The sequence below is a fragment of the Ornithorhynchus anatinus genome, chromosome 6 (genome assembly GCF_004115215.2).
Source record: "Ornithorhynchus anatinus isolate Pmale09 chromosome 6, mOrnAna1.pri.v4, whole genome shotgun sequence".
NCBI classification, from domain to species: domain Eukaryota; kingdom Metazoa; phylum Chordata; class Mammalia; order Monotremata; family Ornithorhynchidae; genus Ornithorhynchus; species Ornithorhynchus anatinus.
Window position 1 is genome coordinate 43,967,726 of NC_041733.1, and position 18,033 is coordinate 43,985,758.

The following is an 18,033-nucleotide window of genomic DNA, read 5'->3' on the forward strand; positions in this document are numbered from 1 at the left end:
CACTTCCAAAAAGCAACCAACTTTAGCTCTTTAGTTCTTACTCTCCACTCCACAGTTATTTCCACGTGCATATTTATTTATCTCCTCAATTACTCATTCAGCATTTCACGCTGACATACTTGACCAGCTGTTACCCGTTGTATCCTTGTACTTCCACCAACTCCTTTATTAGTAAATAATTCTGTCTTTTTCTTCCTATAGACTGTAAAACTCCTCAAGGTTAGGGGAAGGGTATCTCGCTCGTATTGGATTCTCCCAGATGCTCTCTAGGGTGTTTTCTACCACTCTGTGCATGATTTCCACCATGTCCACACATATCATATACTATAGGGATATGTTGTTTGCCCCCAAACAGGAGGATAGTCAGTCAGTCATATTTATAGAGCATTCACTGTCTGCAGAGCACTGTTCCAGCACTTGGGAGAGTTTGATTTAACGAGATACAGACAAAAAATCCCCGTCCTCCACGACCTTACGGCCTCCAGTCACACAATCAGGTCGCTGACCTCTGGAAGCGGATGTTTTAAGGGGCCGGGAGACAAATCGATACTTGGACTCATGTTAACTCTCAGAGGGCAGAGGTCTCCTTGTGGGTGTATTAAGGCACCGGGGACAGCTTTTCACTCTGAGTATGGAGCCAGGGATTTGGGGGCGGGCCGGGGCCTGGAAGGGGGCAGGCTTCAAGAGCAAAGAGGCCCCAAACCACAAGTTGGGGACTATTTATCACCAAATGGAAACTCTTGCAGGGTCAGAGAGAAGGGGGTGGTCATCGCCAGAGTGTTTGCGTGATGAATATTAAACAACGATATGGGCGAGAGACATGCGGAACTCTGACCATACCTCTCCCGTTCAAATTATGCTATTTTTTAAGTGCTCGCTATGTGTCAAGTGTTGGGGGGATCAGAATGGAGACCATCCCTGTCCCACATGGAGCTAACAGTCTAATGGAGGAGGGGAAACAGGGCATCTGATCCCCTTCACTGAGGCAGAGAGAAGTGACTTTCCCAAGGTCACACCGCAGGCAAGTGGAAGAGCCGGGATTAGAACCCCGGTCGTCTGACTCCCGGGCCCGTGCTCTTTCCGCTAGGCCACGCTTAAGCCCAAAGAGACACTCCGTGATGCCCTTCTCCCTTTTCAACCCTTTCCCTCAATCCTCTTGTACCGTCTTTTGCCGTCGAGTCGTCGCCGACCCACCGCGACTCCATGGACGCTTCTCTCCCAGAACGCCCCGCCTCCCTCTGCAATCATTCGGCAGCGTAGCCATAGAGTTTTCTTGGTAGAAAATACAGAAGCGGTTCACCACCGTCTCCTTCCACGCAGTCAGCATGGGTCCCCGCCCTCGACTCTCTCCCAAGCCGCTGCCGACCGGCACGGGTTAATTTTGTTCCGGTACTAAAATAATTATTTGATTTACAATTGTGACCTAATTGTGACCTAATATATGTCTGTCCCCTCTACCAATCCGTAAGCCCCCGTAAATCCGGGACCACGGCCCGTTGTCTGATACATTCTTTAATTACTTAGTTATAATGCCTTGCCCGCTGAGGGTTCTCAGTGAATAGCTGTTAACTGACTTACTGAGAAACCTAATTTGGTTGCCCGAATGGTTTGGATGTTTCATTTCTTCTCTTGATGGTATCGTTAGGGGATTTTTTTCACTGCGCACAAGAGTTAGAACCTTTCCGATTATCAGTGTGGCTCGGTGGGAAGAACCCAAAACCGGACAGCGGGAGACTTGAGTTCTGATCCGAGCTCTGTTACTCGCCTGCTGCGTGTCTTTGAGCAAGCCCCTTGACTTCTCTGTACTTCTGTTTCCTCCTCTGTCAAATGGGGATTCCCTACCTGTTCTCCCTCCCCGGATTCAGCGCTTAGTACAGTCCCTGGCACGTAGTTAAGCGCTTAACAAGTACCATAATTATTATTATTATTATTATTATTATACCGTGAGGTTGCAGAGACCATGTCTCCTCTGATTATCTTATATCTCCCCAGTTTTTAGTATGGTGCTTGGCACATAATAGTCGCTCCAAAAAATACCTCAATTATTATCATCCCCCAAAGCAGGGACCATAACTTCTACAATTCAATCAAATTCCCCTAAGGTTGCAATACAGCAACCTGCCCGCGGTGAGCTTTTTCGTGCTACTTAATTGTGGCATTCGTCGAGTGCTTACTGTGTGCCCAACACCGTGCTAAGCATTGGGGAAGACACGAGCTATATTGCTGTAAAGATGATATTGACCTCAAAGTATTTTCCTGCTGCGTTCAGATCAGCAGACTCCGAGGAAGTCTTCCCCTGACCGCTGTTTCTCTTAAACCCTGTGGTTATTTTTAGGGGAATTCAGTCCAGATGGCTCTGATTCCTTTGTATTTAACTCATCACAGTGTGATTATACGACGCTCTTTCATGTCCAAGAGCCTCGAACACTCTTTTCGAAAGTCCTGCTTCTTGAAAAAGCCACAGGAAATGGCTTTTCCCTGGGAGTAAACAGACACAGCTACAGAATAGGGTCGGGTTTTGGCCGGGAACTCTGACTCTGCAGAGCTCAGTGATGTCCGAGCCTGGAGAAATGCTTGTTTGATTCCCACGTGTGACCCCTTGGCTTAGGGTAGAAGGGGTCCAGGAAATGCCTGGTCAAGGGGTTGTGTTTGCAAATACAAATTCTGAAGATAGAAGAAGCAAAACAGAGGCAGTTTCTCCTCTTCGGGACGGTCGGGTTTTGCCTGGTCCCGCGTGCTGCTGGGGAGATGGGCTTCTTTCACAGGCCGGGTCTTGGCCTAACGGAGAAAGGCCAGCCTGCGACCGAAAGGAGATGGTCTCTGAGGCCCTGCTAGTCACTGTTGTCGGCTCACGGGGTGTGGAGCTGAGAAAGTAGGGAGACTCAGATTAGGTCTATCTTACCCCACAGAATTTAGAGCAAGAACTAAAAATATCATCCCCGGTCGCTGGTGAATTATAGTTTTTCTAGTATGCTGAGAACAAGAAATATTTCATCCCCGAAGGAGACAGAGGTTAAAGGAAATGGGAGAAAGAGAGAGGGCGAACCAGCAATCCATCAGCGATATTTAGAGAGCGCTTATCACAGATAGGGCACTGTTCCAAGTCTTGGGACGGTACGATCCGATAAAGTCAGTACACGTGGTCTCTGCCCTAAAGTAGCTTACAGTCTGATGCGGGGAGACAGACAATAAAATGAATTACAGCTAGCGGAAGCAGCGGAGTATAAGGATACGTACAGTAATAATAATCATTGTGGCATTTGTTAACCGCTTACTACGTGCCAGGCACAATACTAATCGCTCGGGTGGATGCAAGCGAATTGGGTTGGACACAGTCCCTATCCCATGTGGGCTCACGGTCGCAATCCCCGTTTTACAGAGGAGGTAACCGAGGCTCAGAGAAGTGAAGTGACTGGCTTAAGGTCACACAGAAGATAAGTGGAAGAATTAAGATTAGATCTTCTGACTCCCAGGGCCATGCTCTAACCACTACGTCATGCCGCTTCTCTCTCTCTCTCTCTCTCTATCTCATTGATATATATATATATGCATATAAATCTCACTGATATATATGTGTATATATATAGATATATGTATATATCTATATATATATATGTGTGTGTGTGTGTGTGTGTATATATATCAGTGCTTTGGAGCTAGGATTGGGGTAATGAAATGTTCAAAGGGATATAGACCCGTGGGACCAGGCACTGAAGAAGGGGCAGGGAGTCGACTGGGGAGAGGAAAGGTTAGTCAGGGAAGGCCTCCCGGAAGAGATATTATTTTAGTAGGGCTTTGAAGGTGAGGTGTGTTGGATTTGAAGTGGTAGGGAGTTAAAGGCCAGTGGAAGGATGTGAGCAGACGGTCAGTGGAAAGAGAGACTAGATCAAGGCACGGTAAGTTAGTGCCAGAGGAGCATTATGATATACACTCTAGGGTGTAAACTGAAAATAATAATAATAATAATTATGTTGGTATTTGTTAAGCGCTTACTATGTGCAGAGCACTGTTCTAAGCGCTGGGGTAGACACAGGGGAATCAGGATGTCCCACGTGGGGCTCCCAGTCTTCATCCCCATTTTACAGATGAGGGAACTGAGGCACAGAGAAGTTAAGTGACTTGCCTACAGTCACACAGCTGACAAGTGGCAGATCCGGGATTCGAACTCATGACCTCTGACTCCAAAGCCCGTGCTCTTTCCACTGAACCACGCTGCTTCTCTGAAAACTCACCGTGGGCAGCGAATGTTATATTGTTATAATAATGATGGTATTTGTTATGTGCCCAGCACTGTTCTAAGCACTGAGGTAGATACAATGTAATTAGGTGGTCCCAGGTGGGGCTCACAGTCTTAATCCCTATTTTACCCTGTTTTATACTAAATTCTCTCTAAGAGCTGTGTTCTCTGCGTACAGTAAGAGCTCAATAAATATGATTAATTGAAATACGACTGACTGAAGTGTGCAGGCTGGGTTGTAGTGGGAAATCAGGGAAGGAAGATAGGAGGGGGAGAGCTGATTCACTGCCTCAAAGCCGCTGGTAAAGAGTTTCTGTTGATGTGGAGATGGATGGGCGACCACTTGAGGGTTTTGAGGAGTGGGGAGGCGTGGACTGAACAATAGTTTTTGAAAAATGATCCAGAAAGGAGAGCGGAGAGTGGATTGGAGTGGGGAGAGTCAGGAGACGGGGAGGTCAGTGAGGAGGCTGATGCATCAGTCAAGGATGGATATGATAAGCGCTTGGATCGACATGTAAGCAGTTTGGATGGAGACGAAGGGTTGGATCCAGAGCTGTTGTAGAGAGGAAGAGAGAGAAAGAACTCTTTAGTACTAAGCACTTAAGTACTCCCTCCTCTCTCCCCCTCAGCACTTATGTCCCTAATTGAATACTCAGTTGTTTCCTCTACCTATAATTTCTTTAAGTGTCAGTCTCCCCTGCTAGACTGTAAGCTCCTTAAAGGCAGGGATTGTTTCTATTTATTACCCTCTCTCAAGGGCTTAGAACAGTGCTCTACACCACAGCATGGACCTGGGTTCTAATACCGGCTCATCCACTCGTCTGCTGTGTGAGCTTGAGCAAGTCATCTGACTTCTCTGTGCCTCAGTTGCCTCATCTATAAAATGAGGATTAAGACTGTGAGCCCTGTGTGGGACTAATTATCTTGTATCTATTCCAGGGCTTAGTACAGTGCCTGGCACATAGTGAGCACTTAACAAATGCCATAAAAAAGTAGGGGCTCCCCAAATAGCACTGATTGATTTAAAGAGTGAGAAGGAGAGAAAGAGGAGGAGAGGGATAAAGAGAGGGCAAAGGGGGGAAGAGAATGAGAGACAGGGACAAAGAATGAGAGAGAAGGAGAAAGGGAGAAGGAAAGAGGAAATGGGAGAGAGAAGGTGAAAGGGAGATAGAGATAGAAACAGAGAGAGATGTATTTTCTCTGGGCGCCTTTAAAAAGATGAGTTCACGCGTCTGAATTGGTTTAGGGCAGTATAATGATATTGTTTAGAGACCCCGATAACTTCTTAAAATTCCATCCAACTGTAGGATTTTATGATTCTGGAAAAAGCAGAATGGATTCTTCTTTTTCTATGAACAAACCTGTGTTGACGGCAGCTGCCCCGGGAATTATCCTAAAAAAGATTTTAGAAAGAGGTTGATGGAGGTTTTGCCCACAGATATTTCCACACACCCAGTAGCCCAATTACCAATCACAGATCCAAAGTATCTGTCTGGCTCCCAGCCCTATCCCTGCAGAGGTTTAAAGGATAGCTGGGTGGGGAAGAAGAAAAGAGAGGGGAGCATGAAAAATCTTTGAGGCTTTGCCCTGATGCCTTGCAGGGCTTCTGCTGCCTGGAAGAAACAAGTATTTAGGTTTTAAAGAAACACTTATACCTGGACACAGATAAGGGTGCCGATGCCTTTGTCCTGTAACTTAGTTCGGGGCATAGCCGACGCACTCTTAAATTGTGAACCCCCGTAAGGGATGGGGCCCTGACTAATCCCCACTTGTGCATTTTCTCCCAGTGCTTAGTACAGTGCTCCGCACACCGTAAGCACTTACTAAAGCAGCATGGCTCAGTGGCAGGAACATGGGCTCGAGAGTTAGAGGTCATGGGTTCTAATCCCGGCTCTGCCGCTTGTCAGCTGAGTGACTTTGGGCAAGTCACTTTACTTCTCTGTGCCTCAGTTACCTCATCTGGAAAATGGGAATGAAGACTGTGAGCCCCACGTGGGACAACCTGACTACCTTGTATCTACCTCGGGGCTTAGAACAGTGCTCGGCACGTATTAAGCGCTTAACAATACCATTATTAATAATAAACAAGCACTATAACTACAACTATTTCAGTGAGCCTCTGAAAGGAAACGGGCTAAGAACCCTGCAGCTAAAGAGAAGCGTTCTTCTGATCCTCCGTGCCCTCTTCCTTAACCCCTAAACTCACCAGAACCTGGGAGATGGGCTTCGAGGAGCCGAGAAATGACGGCGGTACGATCGACCAATCGATCGATCGATTGTATTTATTGCGTGCGGAGCACCGTACTAAGCACTTGGGAAAGTGCAGATTAACAAAGTTGTAGACACGTTCCCTGCCCGCAGGGAGCTTGCAGTCTAGTCGGGGAGACAGACATTAATATGAATGAATGAACTACGGCTATGTACGTAAGTGCTGGGAGACTGAGGGTGGGGTGAATAAAGATTGAAAATCCAAGTGCAAGAACGATGCAGAAGGGAGTGGGAGAAGAGGAAACGACGGCTTTGTCGGAAGGCCTCTTGGAGCAGATGTGCTTTTAATAATAATGATGGTGTTTATTAAGGTCTTACTTTGTGCCAAGCCCTGTTCTAAGCATTGGGGTAGATACAAGGTCATGAGGTCGTCCCACGTGGGGTTCGCAGTCTTGATCCCCATTTTCCAGATGAGGTCACTGAGGCACAGAGAAGTGAAGTGACTTGCCCAAAGACACACAGCTGATAAGTGGAAGAGCCGGAATTAGAACCCAAGACCTATGACCCCCGAGCCCCCGCTCTTGCCACTGAGCCACGCTGCTTCCGTGAGGGGAGAGTGATTCACCGTCAGATATGAAGAGGGAGGGAGTCCCGGGTCAGAGGCAGGACGCGGGGGAGAAGTCGGCGGCGAAATAGATGAGAGTGAGGTGCAGCGAGTAGGTTGGCAGCAGAGGAGTGAAGTGTGCAGGCTGCGTTACAGTAAGAAATCAGAAAGGGACGCTGGGAGGGGTTAAGGCGTTTAAATGCCTTAAAGCCGATGACGATATTCTGCCTGAGATGGAAGTGGACGGATAATCACTGGAGATTCTCGAGGAGGGGCGAAACCCAGAGGCAAGCCTGCAATCCGGCCCCGTGGATATTCGAGAACTTCTTCTTAAGCTAGAGTTGAATCATTCATTCACTCATTCATTTATGGAGCGCTTACTATGTGCAGAGCACTGTACTAAGCGCTTGGGAGGTACAGTTCGGCAACAGATCGAGACGATCCCTGCCCAGTGACGGGCTCGCAGTCTAAACGTGACCAGGCCCAGCATACTTTTGTCACTGCTTCAGCCACCGCGCTGTTGGGTCAGAGTGGGCCTCCATAGCTAGTCTGCCCCCCTCTTGGAGCGGTGATGATAGGAAGAGCCAAGGAGCAAGATATCGACGCCATATTTTGCCCTCTTGGGGCAGTTTTCGGCTCCACCGCGCCCACCCGGTGCCGCTGTCGTGCTTTACGTCCGCATGGAACCCGAAGCCCTTTCACAGTCTAGCCCAGGGAGAGACAAAGATCACTGCCAAATGGTGACTATCAATCTCTTCACCTCCTTCTACAGTCAGTCAATCAATGGTATTTATTGAACGCTTTCTGTCTGCAGAGTACTGTACTGAGCACTTGGGTGGGTATAAACTGGTAGACGCATTTCCCGCCCACGACAAGCTCTTTCCTCCTCTCTCTCCTCCTCCTCTTTTTCCCTTCTCCCTTCTCTATCCTCCTTAATCTCCTCCTTTCTCCTTTTTTCTCCCTCCTCCGTCTCAAACTCTGCTCCTAGATTCCCACCTCAAGTTTGCAGTGTGGGACTAAGCCTTCTTTTCCTCTTCTCCTACTCCCTCAGTTTCACCCAGACTCGCTCCCTTTATTCATTTCCCCCTCCCAGCTCCACAACACTTATGTACGTGTCCGTAATGTATTTATTCATATTAATGTCTGTCTCCGTCTCTAGACTGTAAGCTCCCTGCGGGCAAGGAATGTATCTGTATTCAGTCGTACGGTGCTCGATAAATATGATTGAGTGAAAGAATGAATGAAAGGGACCCCTGCCCCTGGATACAGCCTAAAACCAGATCTAATCGGTACCTTCACTGACCAGTAGACAAACGATTCAAGAATGTTTTTATCAAGTTGCAGTTGATACGAAAATGGGCAGGCCAGAGGATCGAACCCGGGAGAGGGTGGTATTGAATTTAAGGTAGTCGTAATGATGTCCTGATTCAGTGGTTCACAGCTAAGCGGCTCCACCCCTTAGGACTCTAATAGTATCAGATCTGACTTTTGGGGGGGTTCCCACTTTCTTTTGGACCTGCATTATGTTTAATAATAAAAATTATAATTATGGTATTTGTTAAGCGCTTACTATGTGCAAACACATAGTAAGCGCTTAACAAATACCACCACTATTATTATTATTATTATGTGCCGAGCGCTGTCCTAAGCGCTGGAGTAGATACGAGGTGATCAGGTTGGACACAGTCCCTGTCCCGCATGAGGGTCACACTCTTAGTCCCCATTTTGCAGATGAGATAATTGAGGCCCAGGGAAGTGAACTGACTTGCCCAAGATCACGCAGCAGACAAGTAGCGGGGCAGGGATTAGAATCCACGAGCTCTGACTCCAAAGCCCGTGCTGATGCCGCAAGGCCATGCTGCTTCCCACTGTGGTATTTGTTAAGTGCTTTACTGTGTGTCAGGCACTGTACTAACTGCTGGGGTGGGTACAAGCCAATTGGGTTAGACACAGTCCCTGTCCCACCTGGGGCTCACAGTCTCAATCCCCGTTTTACAGATGAGGTAACCGAGGCAAAGAGGAGTGAAATGACTCGCCCAGGGTCACACAATAGACAAGTGGCGGAGCCAGGATTAGAACCCATGACCTTCTGACTCCCAGGCCCGTGATCCATGATCCACTTCACCATGTTGCATGCCACCCTGCACCCCGGAGAACTCAAAGCCCGAACACCGGGGCTGATGCCTCCCCTCCTCTCCTCTTCTGGGTAAATTCTGCTAGTGACCGAGGAAGGCAGGAGGCGAGGCAAGGCCAATCTAGAGCAAGAGGGATTCTTAGAAAGACTCACGTGGTCTCTTCCAGCAGTGTGGGTTTATGGGCTACGTTATTTCTCGCTCCCAGAAAAGCTTCGGGATTATAAAACTCCGGATTTAAAGCACTTTCGCTTCAGGTTTATAGTTTGTGGCCTCGTAATAATCTGATTATAGCCGCCGCCTCCCCCACCCCGTGCCCAGTGGTCTTGGCAAGGTTTTTCTCCTGGCTGGGCCTCTCCGATGACTTGGGAAACATTTGGTGTTTGTTAAAACGTTCTGCCCCGAGCTCTCTTTTTGGTTCATTTTTAAAACTCACGGGTAATTGGAAGGAAATTCTCCGCATGTGGTTCTGATTCATTTATACTTAACTCATCAAAATATTTATAAAGTGCTATTTGTTGCGCCAAAATCCCCTTGGGCCTTTTAAAAAGGCTTTTTGAGTTCTCTTTCCCCTTTGGTAAAACAACAGGCTGGGGGGTCAAGCCAGGGTCCATCCATTCTTGGGGTTCCAACCCGCTGGAGTCTTTTAATGGGGTTCCCAGTGCTGAAACAAGTCACCAACACAGATTGTAAACTGGGAAGCAGTGGGGCCTCGGAAAAAGAGCATAGGCCCAGAAGTCAGGGGACCTGGGTTCTAACGCCAGCTCTGCTACTTGCCTGATGTGTGATCTTGGGCAAGTCACTTAATTTCTCGCTGCCTCAGTTTCCTTGCCTGCTAAATGGGGACTCCGGGCCCGGGAGTCAGAAGGTCGCGGGTTCTAATCCCAGCAGCGCCACTTGTCCGCTGTGTAACCTCGGGCAAGTCCGAGAACAGCGCTTGGCACACAGTAAGCGCTTAAGAAATATCGTCGTTATTGAGTCACTTCACTTCTCTGTGCCTCAGTTACCTCATCTCTAAAATGGGGATCGGGATGGTGAACCCCATGTAGCAAAGGGACTGTGTACAACCTGATTTCCTTGTATCCACCCCAGCGCTTAGTATAGTACTTGGCACTTAGTAAGCGCTTAACAAATGCCACAATTATTATTATTATCAATAATTCTGTTGCATCATACTTTCCCATGTGTTTAGTGCAGTGCTCTGCACACCGTCAGCACTCAGTAAATGCCACTGAGCAATCAATTGATCATTATTGTTATCATCGTTATTATTACCTTGCCCATTTGCCCTTTTCTCCAATTCCACTCTAGCTTGAGAGCCTCATTTCTCCGGAGTAAGCGTCCCCACCATCCCACATTCTTCACTTTCTTGTCTCCAGTTATTGCACACACACTTTTCCCCCTGCATAGAATCTCTCCGCTTAATTCCACCACGTCCACCCCCTTCCCCTCCAGCGAAAGCCTCCTCTGGGGAGCTTTCCCTGATTAACCCCCACCTGCCATCTGTTTGCCCCTACAGAACGTATCTCTTTATCGTTGTATTGTACTCTCCCAACCGCCTGGTTCGTTGCTCTGCACACAGTAAGCGCTCAATAAATACAATCGACGGACTGACCGAAGCAGTTATTGGTATTTATTTTACTGTCCTGATTGTCCCCTGTGTTTATTAATCATTCCTACTTCCACTCCCTTAGCCTTTGAATAGGCATCAGTCTAAATAGACTACTCACTCACTCAATCGTATTTATTGAGAGCTTACTGTGTGCAGAGCCCTGTACTAAGCGCTTGGAAAGTACAATTCGGCAAAAGAGACGGTCTTTCCTATTAGACTCTAAGCTCCCTCAGGGCAGGAGTCAGATCTTGTATTTCTTCCCTCAACCGTAACGTAGAGCATTCAGTTGCTGCTGCTGCAGCTGGTGGTGCTTTGTGAGCACTGTGAAGTTTCCAGAGGACTCCACAAACACAAGATGGTCGAAACAAACCCTTCCCACCCAGTTGGGGGGGAGGGGCGGGGGGTGTGCTACAGAAATTAAAGGACTCCTGCACTTGACCCTGGGGTGTTGTGTAAAATCTATCAATGCAAAGTGAACCTGATTTTACTAGATATCTAGTCCCATTCAAGTCATAAAAACAGAGAATGTTGCTTTCCATAAATATGGAGTCACTTCATGCACACACACACACACATAGGTGGACACATCACACAAATACACAACCCCCCCCCCCCCCCCACACTTCTCTTCTGGCCCAGTTGAAAGCAAAGAAGGGGAAAACTCCAGCCCAGAGCCAGGAAGAAGCTTCCCATAGCAAGGTGTGAAGTAATGCTGATGATCGCATAGCTAAAATCCACCCTTTCCTCCATTCACCCATCAATCAATCAACCAGTGGTCTGTATTGAGCACTTACTATGTGCAGAACACTGTACTAAGCTCTTGAGAGAAAAATAGTAATAATAATGATAATAATGATGGGATTTGTTAAGTGCTTACTATGTGCCAGGCACCGTACTGAGTGCTGGGGTGGATACAAACAAATCGAGTTGAACACAGTCCTTATCCCATGTGGAGCTCACAGTCTCAATCCCCGTTTTACAGATGAGGTAACAGTGACACAAAGAAGTGAAGTGACTTGTCCTAGATCACAAAGCAGAGAAGTGGCAGAGCGGGAATGAGAACCCATGACCTTCTGACTTCCGGGCCCTTGCCGTATCCACTACGCAGCCTACATCGAGCCCACAGTCTAGAAGGGGAGAAAGACATTAATATGAATAAGTGTTTATAATATATAATCTAGAGATACGTATGGACTCGAAGGTGGAGCAAATATCAAATGCTCAAAGGTCACAGATCCGAGGGCGTGGACTGCACAGAAAGCAAAGAGAGCCGGGGAAAAGAAGGCTTAGTCGGGGAAGGTCTCTTGAAGGAAGTGTGACCTCAATAATATTTTGAAGATGGGGAGAGTGGTGGTTTGGCATCTATGGAAGGGAAGGGAGTTCCAGGTTAGGGGGAGGATGTGGGAAAGGGACTGGCATCAAGATAGAGGCGATCAGGGCGTGGTGAATAAGCTGGTCCTAGAGGAGCAGTGTGTGCAGGCTGCAGTGTAGAAGGAGATCAGTGAAGTGAGGAAGGATAGAGTGAGCTGACAGTGCTTTAAAGCCAGTGGTAAGGAGTTTCTGTTTGATGCGGAGGCGGATGGGCAGCCATTAGAGGTTCTCGAGAAGTGGGGAGATACGGACCGAGTATTTCTTTAGTAAAACGATCCTGGCAGCAGACTGAAGTACGGCCTGGAGTGGGGAGAGACAGGAAGCAGGGAGTTGGCGAGGAGGCAGATGCAGAAGTCAAGGCGGGCTAGGAATGCCTGGATCGGTGTGGTAGCAATTTGGCTGGAGAGGAAAGAGTGGCTTTTTACAATATGGTGAAGGTAGAACAGACAGGATGAGAGAGATGAGTCAAGGACAACATCGAGATTAAGGACCTGTAAGATCGGGAGGACAGTGGTAATATCTACAGTGATAGGAAAGACGTGGGAGGACAGGGTTTGGGTGGGAAGATAAGGAGGTCTGCTCAAGACGTGTTTAATTTGAGACGCCTGCAGTCCATCCAAGTGGAAAGGTCCCGAAGGCAGGAGGAATTGAGAGATTGCAGGGAAGGAGAGAAGTCAGGGCTGGAGATGTAGATCTGGGGACCGTCCACATAGAGATAGAAGCTGAAGCGATGGGAGCGAATGAGTTCTCCAAAGGAGTGAGTAAGATGGAGATTAGAAAGGGACTTAGAAATGAGCCTTGAGGGACACCCATTCTACTGAGTGGCGATTTAGATACAAGCTAACCAGGTAGGACACGGTCTCTGTCCCACCTGAGACCGACAGAAGGCAGTTTGGGGCTGGAGACCAAATGGGGTAAGTTGGCCGTAGAATATTGGAGGGGGTCAAAAGACCGGAGGTCTCCGTGGGGGAAAGGGACTAATTTTGTAGGGGCGGGTGTATGGGAAAGAGAGCAGGTGAGGAGGTTGTGGTCTGATAAAAGAATTTCAAAATTGGAGAGAGAGTAGAGATTGCACAGCGACTAGAGATTATAAGGCAAGTGTGTGCCCAAGTTAGTGAGTGTTATGAGGTGGGGTGGAGCAAGAGGTCACTTTAGTAGAGGAGTGAGAGGAGGTAGACAGAGGAAGGATCATCAGGGATATCCCTGGGGATATCGAAGTCCCCAAGGATCAATGTGGCCTGCTACCAGGCTGATCATTTTTCTAAAAAAAAGGTCAATGGATCCGTCATATTAATCGAGTGCTTACTTTGTACTAAGCACTTGGGAGAGTACAGTAGAACAGAGTTGGTGGATACATTCCCTGCCCATAATGAGTTTACAACCTACAGTCTCCATTCTTTCATTCGATCGTATTTATTGAGCGCTTACTGTGTGCAGGGCAGTCCATGTCTCCCCACTCCTCAAGAACCTCCAGGGGTCGTCCATCCACCGCTGCATCAGCTCCGAACCGTCGGCGCTCCATCAGCTCTCCCCGTCCTATCTTACTTCACTGATCTCCTACTATCCACTAGCCTGCAAGCTTCGCTCCTCCTCCAAAGCCAACCTACTCGCTGTACCTCAGGGCCATCTCTCTCATCTCCCAACCCTTGCCCGCGTCCTCCAACTAGCCTGGAACTCCCTCCCGCTTCAAGTGTCACAGCCCATCGCTCTCCCCACCTTCAAAGCCTCATTAAAATCCCATCACCTCCAAGAGGCCTTCCCCGACTGAGGCCTCATTTCCCCTACTCCCCCTCTTCTGTGTCGCCCCAGAAGAGATTATCTGTGGGGATAATCACCCCACTCCAGCCCCTCAGCCCTGACGTACATATCAATAATTTGTTTAAATACCTGTCTCCCCCTTTAGACTTTAAGATCCTTGTAGGCAGAGAACCTAACCCCCACCTCTGTTGTATTGTATGCTCCCAAACGCTTCGTGCTGTGCTCAACGAGTACCGTTGATTGATTGGTCGCCAGGAACTCCACACATCAGGCGATGCTGAAATAAAGATGAGAAATAAAGAAAGAAAAGGAGAGTAGAAGAAAGAGGAGGGGAGAGGAAGAAAGGACAAGGGGAGGAGAGGCAAGGAAAGGAAATTAATGAAAAAGGAAGGGCAGAAAGAATAATAATAATAATAATAATGTTGGTATCTGTTAAGCACTTACTATGTGTAGAGCACTGTTCTAAGCACTGGGGTAGATACAGGGTGATCAGGTGGTCCCTCATGGGGCTCACAGGCTTCATCCCCATTTTACAGATGGGGTAACTGAGGCCCAGAGAAGTTAAGTGACTTGCCCAAAGTCACACAGCTGATAAGTGGTGGAGCCGGGAATAGAACCCATGACCTCTGACTCCCAAGCCCGTGCTCTTTCCACTGAGCCATGCTGCTTCTCTGAAGAAGAAAGGATAGACTGAAGGATGGAAGGATGGGGGGAAGGAAGGAAGGAAGGAAGGAAGGAAGGAAGGAAGGAAGGAAGGAAGGAAGGAAGGAAGGAAGGAAGGAAGGAAGGAAGGAAGGAAGGAAGGAAGGAAGGAAGGAAGGAAGGAGAGAAAGAGTAGCAGAAGAAGTGGGACTTTTAGTGGTCATAGTAAACAATATTATTTATTAAGCACTTACTGTGTGCAGAACACAAACAAAGGAGGAAATTAGACACTGTCCTTAAGGAAGAAACAGCTGCTTTTTCTAAATAAAAAACAACCAATTTAGGGAACACATAAGACAGGAATATTAACACTGGAGGAGAAGTTCACACTCTCTCAGATGCTCGCCTTCTCCCCATTTTCCCATTTCCATAGATGCCGCCACCATCGTCCCTGTTTCACAAGCCCACAACCTGGGCATTATCCTCAACTCATCTCTCTTATTAAACCCATATATCCAATCCGTCACCAAATCCTGTCAGCTCGTAACAACTCAAGAAGCCACCGTTTCCTCCCCAGCCAAACTGCTCCCATGTTGGTCTAAGCAGTTGCCACATTCCCGTCTTGACTACTGCATCAGGCTCCTTGCCGGCCTCCCCGCCTCCTGCCTCTGTGGACCCCTTGCCCATATCGTCTCCCCGACCTGGAATTCCCTCCCTCATCATTCTACCAGATCACCACTCTCCCTGTCATTTTTTTAAAAAATGGTATTTATTAAGCAATTAAAATACGAAGGCGCTGTAATAATAATAATAATAATGTTGGTATTTGTTAAGCGCTTACTATGTGCCGAGCACCGTTCTAAGCGCTGGGGTAGACATAGGGGAATCAGGTTGTCCCACGTGGGGCTCACAGTCTTCATCCCCATTTTACAGATGAGGGAACTGAGGCCCAGAGAAGTTAAGTGACTCGCCCACAGTCACACAGCCGACAAGTGGCAGAGCCGGGATTCGAACTCATGAGCCCTGACTCCAAAGCCCATGCTCTTTCCACTGAGCCACGCTGCTTCTCTGTACTAAGCGCTGAGGTCGATTCAAGTTAATCCGATTGGGACTCTCAGTCTTAATCCCCATTTCATAGAGGCAACTGAGGCACAGAGAGGTTAAGCGACTTGCCCGAGCTCACACAGCAGACAAGTTCAGCTCCTGCTGACTTTCTGATTCGTGCTCTATCCACTGGGTCGTGCCGCTTTTCATCTTCCAAGCCCTTCTAAAATCGTATCTCTTCCGAGAAGCCTTCCCTGACTAACTCCTCATTTCCCCACCCTACTCTCCCTCCCTTCTGCACCACCTATGCACTCGGGTCGGTACCCTTTAAGCACACTGATCCTCACCGCGCGACGCTTATGTTCGTATCCCGCGACTCCGCCGTTTCCCCCATCTGTCCTTCATTTCGATGCCCGGCTCCCTCACTGGATTGTTTTCCTTGAGAGCAGGAATCCTGCCTACCAACTCTATCGTACTACCGCTCAACGTAATGCTCTGCGTATAGAAAGTGCTCGATAAATTGATTATTGAAAGTGCCCTCGATTGCGTATTTCTGAACCGCTCTGCGCGCCGTGAGTCTGTCTCCCCTTCTAGAGGGTCAGGTCATTAAGGGCACGGAACGTGTCGGCCGATTCTGTTGTACCGTAGTCTCCCAAGTGTTTGGCACAGTGCTCTGCGCCCATAATCGTTCAATAAACACCAATGATTGATCGACTGATTGAGGCATTAAAGAATTCCTGCCAGGAAGAACCTATCTAAAACAAGAGCTTCATGTAGCAGTATCACATGGCTCTAACCCCTGCCAACTTGTCTGCTGTGTGAGCTCGGGCAAGTCGCTTAACCTCTCTGTGCCTCAGTTACCTCTACGAAATGGGGATTAAGACTGAGAACCCTGTGTGTATCCAACCTGATTAGCTTGTATCGACCTCAGCGTTTAGTACAGTCGCTCCCTGAGTCGTTCTCTGCATAGGGACAGGGGTCTGATTCCCTGTTACCCGGTTGGGACAAATCCCTGCACTTGTGGTCTGGGGTGTCCAGGAGCAGGCAGGAGGGAGTCAGGGGAGACCCCAGGAGATGCGTGGGAGACCCGCGAAGCCAGGGGAGACCCCGAGTGCCGAGGGAGCCAGGGGAGCCGGGGGAGCTAGGGGAGTAGGGGGATCCAGGGGAGATGCAGGGATCCAGGAGCAACTCCAAGAGGCAGGGAGCAGCGTGGCCAAGTGGACAGAGTCCGGGTCTGGGAGTCAGAAGGACCTGGGTTCTAACCTCGGGTCCGCCACCTGACTTCTGCGGGACCTTGGGTAAGTCAATTCGTCTCTCGGTGTCTCAGTTGTCTCATCTGCAAATTGGGGATCACAACTGTGAGCCCTCTGCGGGACAGGGACCGCGTCCAACCCGATCACCTTGTATCTGCCCCAGTGCGTAGTACAGCGCTCCGTACATAGTAAGCGCTTAACAAGTACCATTAAAAAAGGGAAGGCAGAGAAAGCAGGTGAGACCCCCCCCCCCCCAGGAGCCAGGGGAGCTGAGGGAATCCAGGGGAGACCCCAGGATCTGAGTGAGCTCGGAGGAAGCCCAGTAGCCAGAAGAGACCCCAGGAGGCAGGAAAGCCAGAGAAACTAGGGGAGACCCTGGGAGCTGAGGGAGCCAGGGGAGCAGGAGGAGCCAGAGGAGACCTCAGGAACTGAAGGAGCCGGGGGAACAGGGGAAGCCGGGCCAGATCCCAGGGGTTGAGGGAGCCAGGGGAGCAGGGGGAACCGGGGGAGGCCTCGGGAACTGAAGGAGACAGGGGAGCAGGGGGAGCCAGAGGAGACCCGAGAAGCTGAGGAAGTCAGGGGATCAAGGGGAGCCAGGGAAATCCCTGCAGCTAAGGGAACCGGAGGAGATCCCAGGAGCTGAGGGAGACAGGGAAGAGGGGGAGCTAAGGGAGCGAGGGGATCCAGGGGAGACCCCGGCAGCTGAGGGAGCCAGGGAAAGAGGGGAATCCAGGAGAGACCCCGGGAGCTGAGGGAGCCAGGGGAAGAGGGGGATGCAGGGGAGACCCCGGGGGCTGAGGGAGCCAGGGGAAGAGGGGGATGCAGGGGAGACCCCGGGGGCTGAGGGAGCCAGGGGAAGAGGGGGATGCAGGGGAGACCCCGAGGGCTGAGGGAGCCAGGGGAGCAAGGGGATCCAGGAGAGAGCCCGGGAGCGGAGGGAGCCAGGAGTGCGGGGGGAGCCAGGGGAGGCTCAGGAGCCCCCCCGGGAGCAGGGGGAGGCCGGGGAGAGGCCGGGCCGGCGGAGACGAGGTCGGTCCCCACGGTCGGGGCGGGAGGAATGTCTCGGTCGGCTCCTGATTGGGCCGGGCCGGGCGGAGTCAGCTTTCCCCGGCGCCCATCCCACCGGCCGGCCGGCCCGCCCAGCCTCCAGCCTCCGGCCTCCGCTCTCCGGC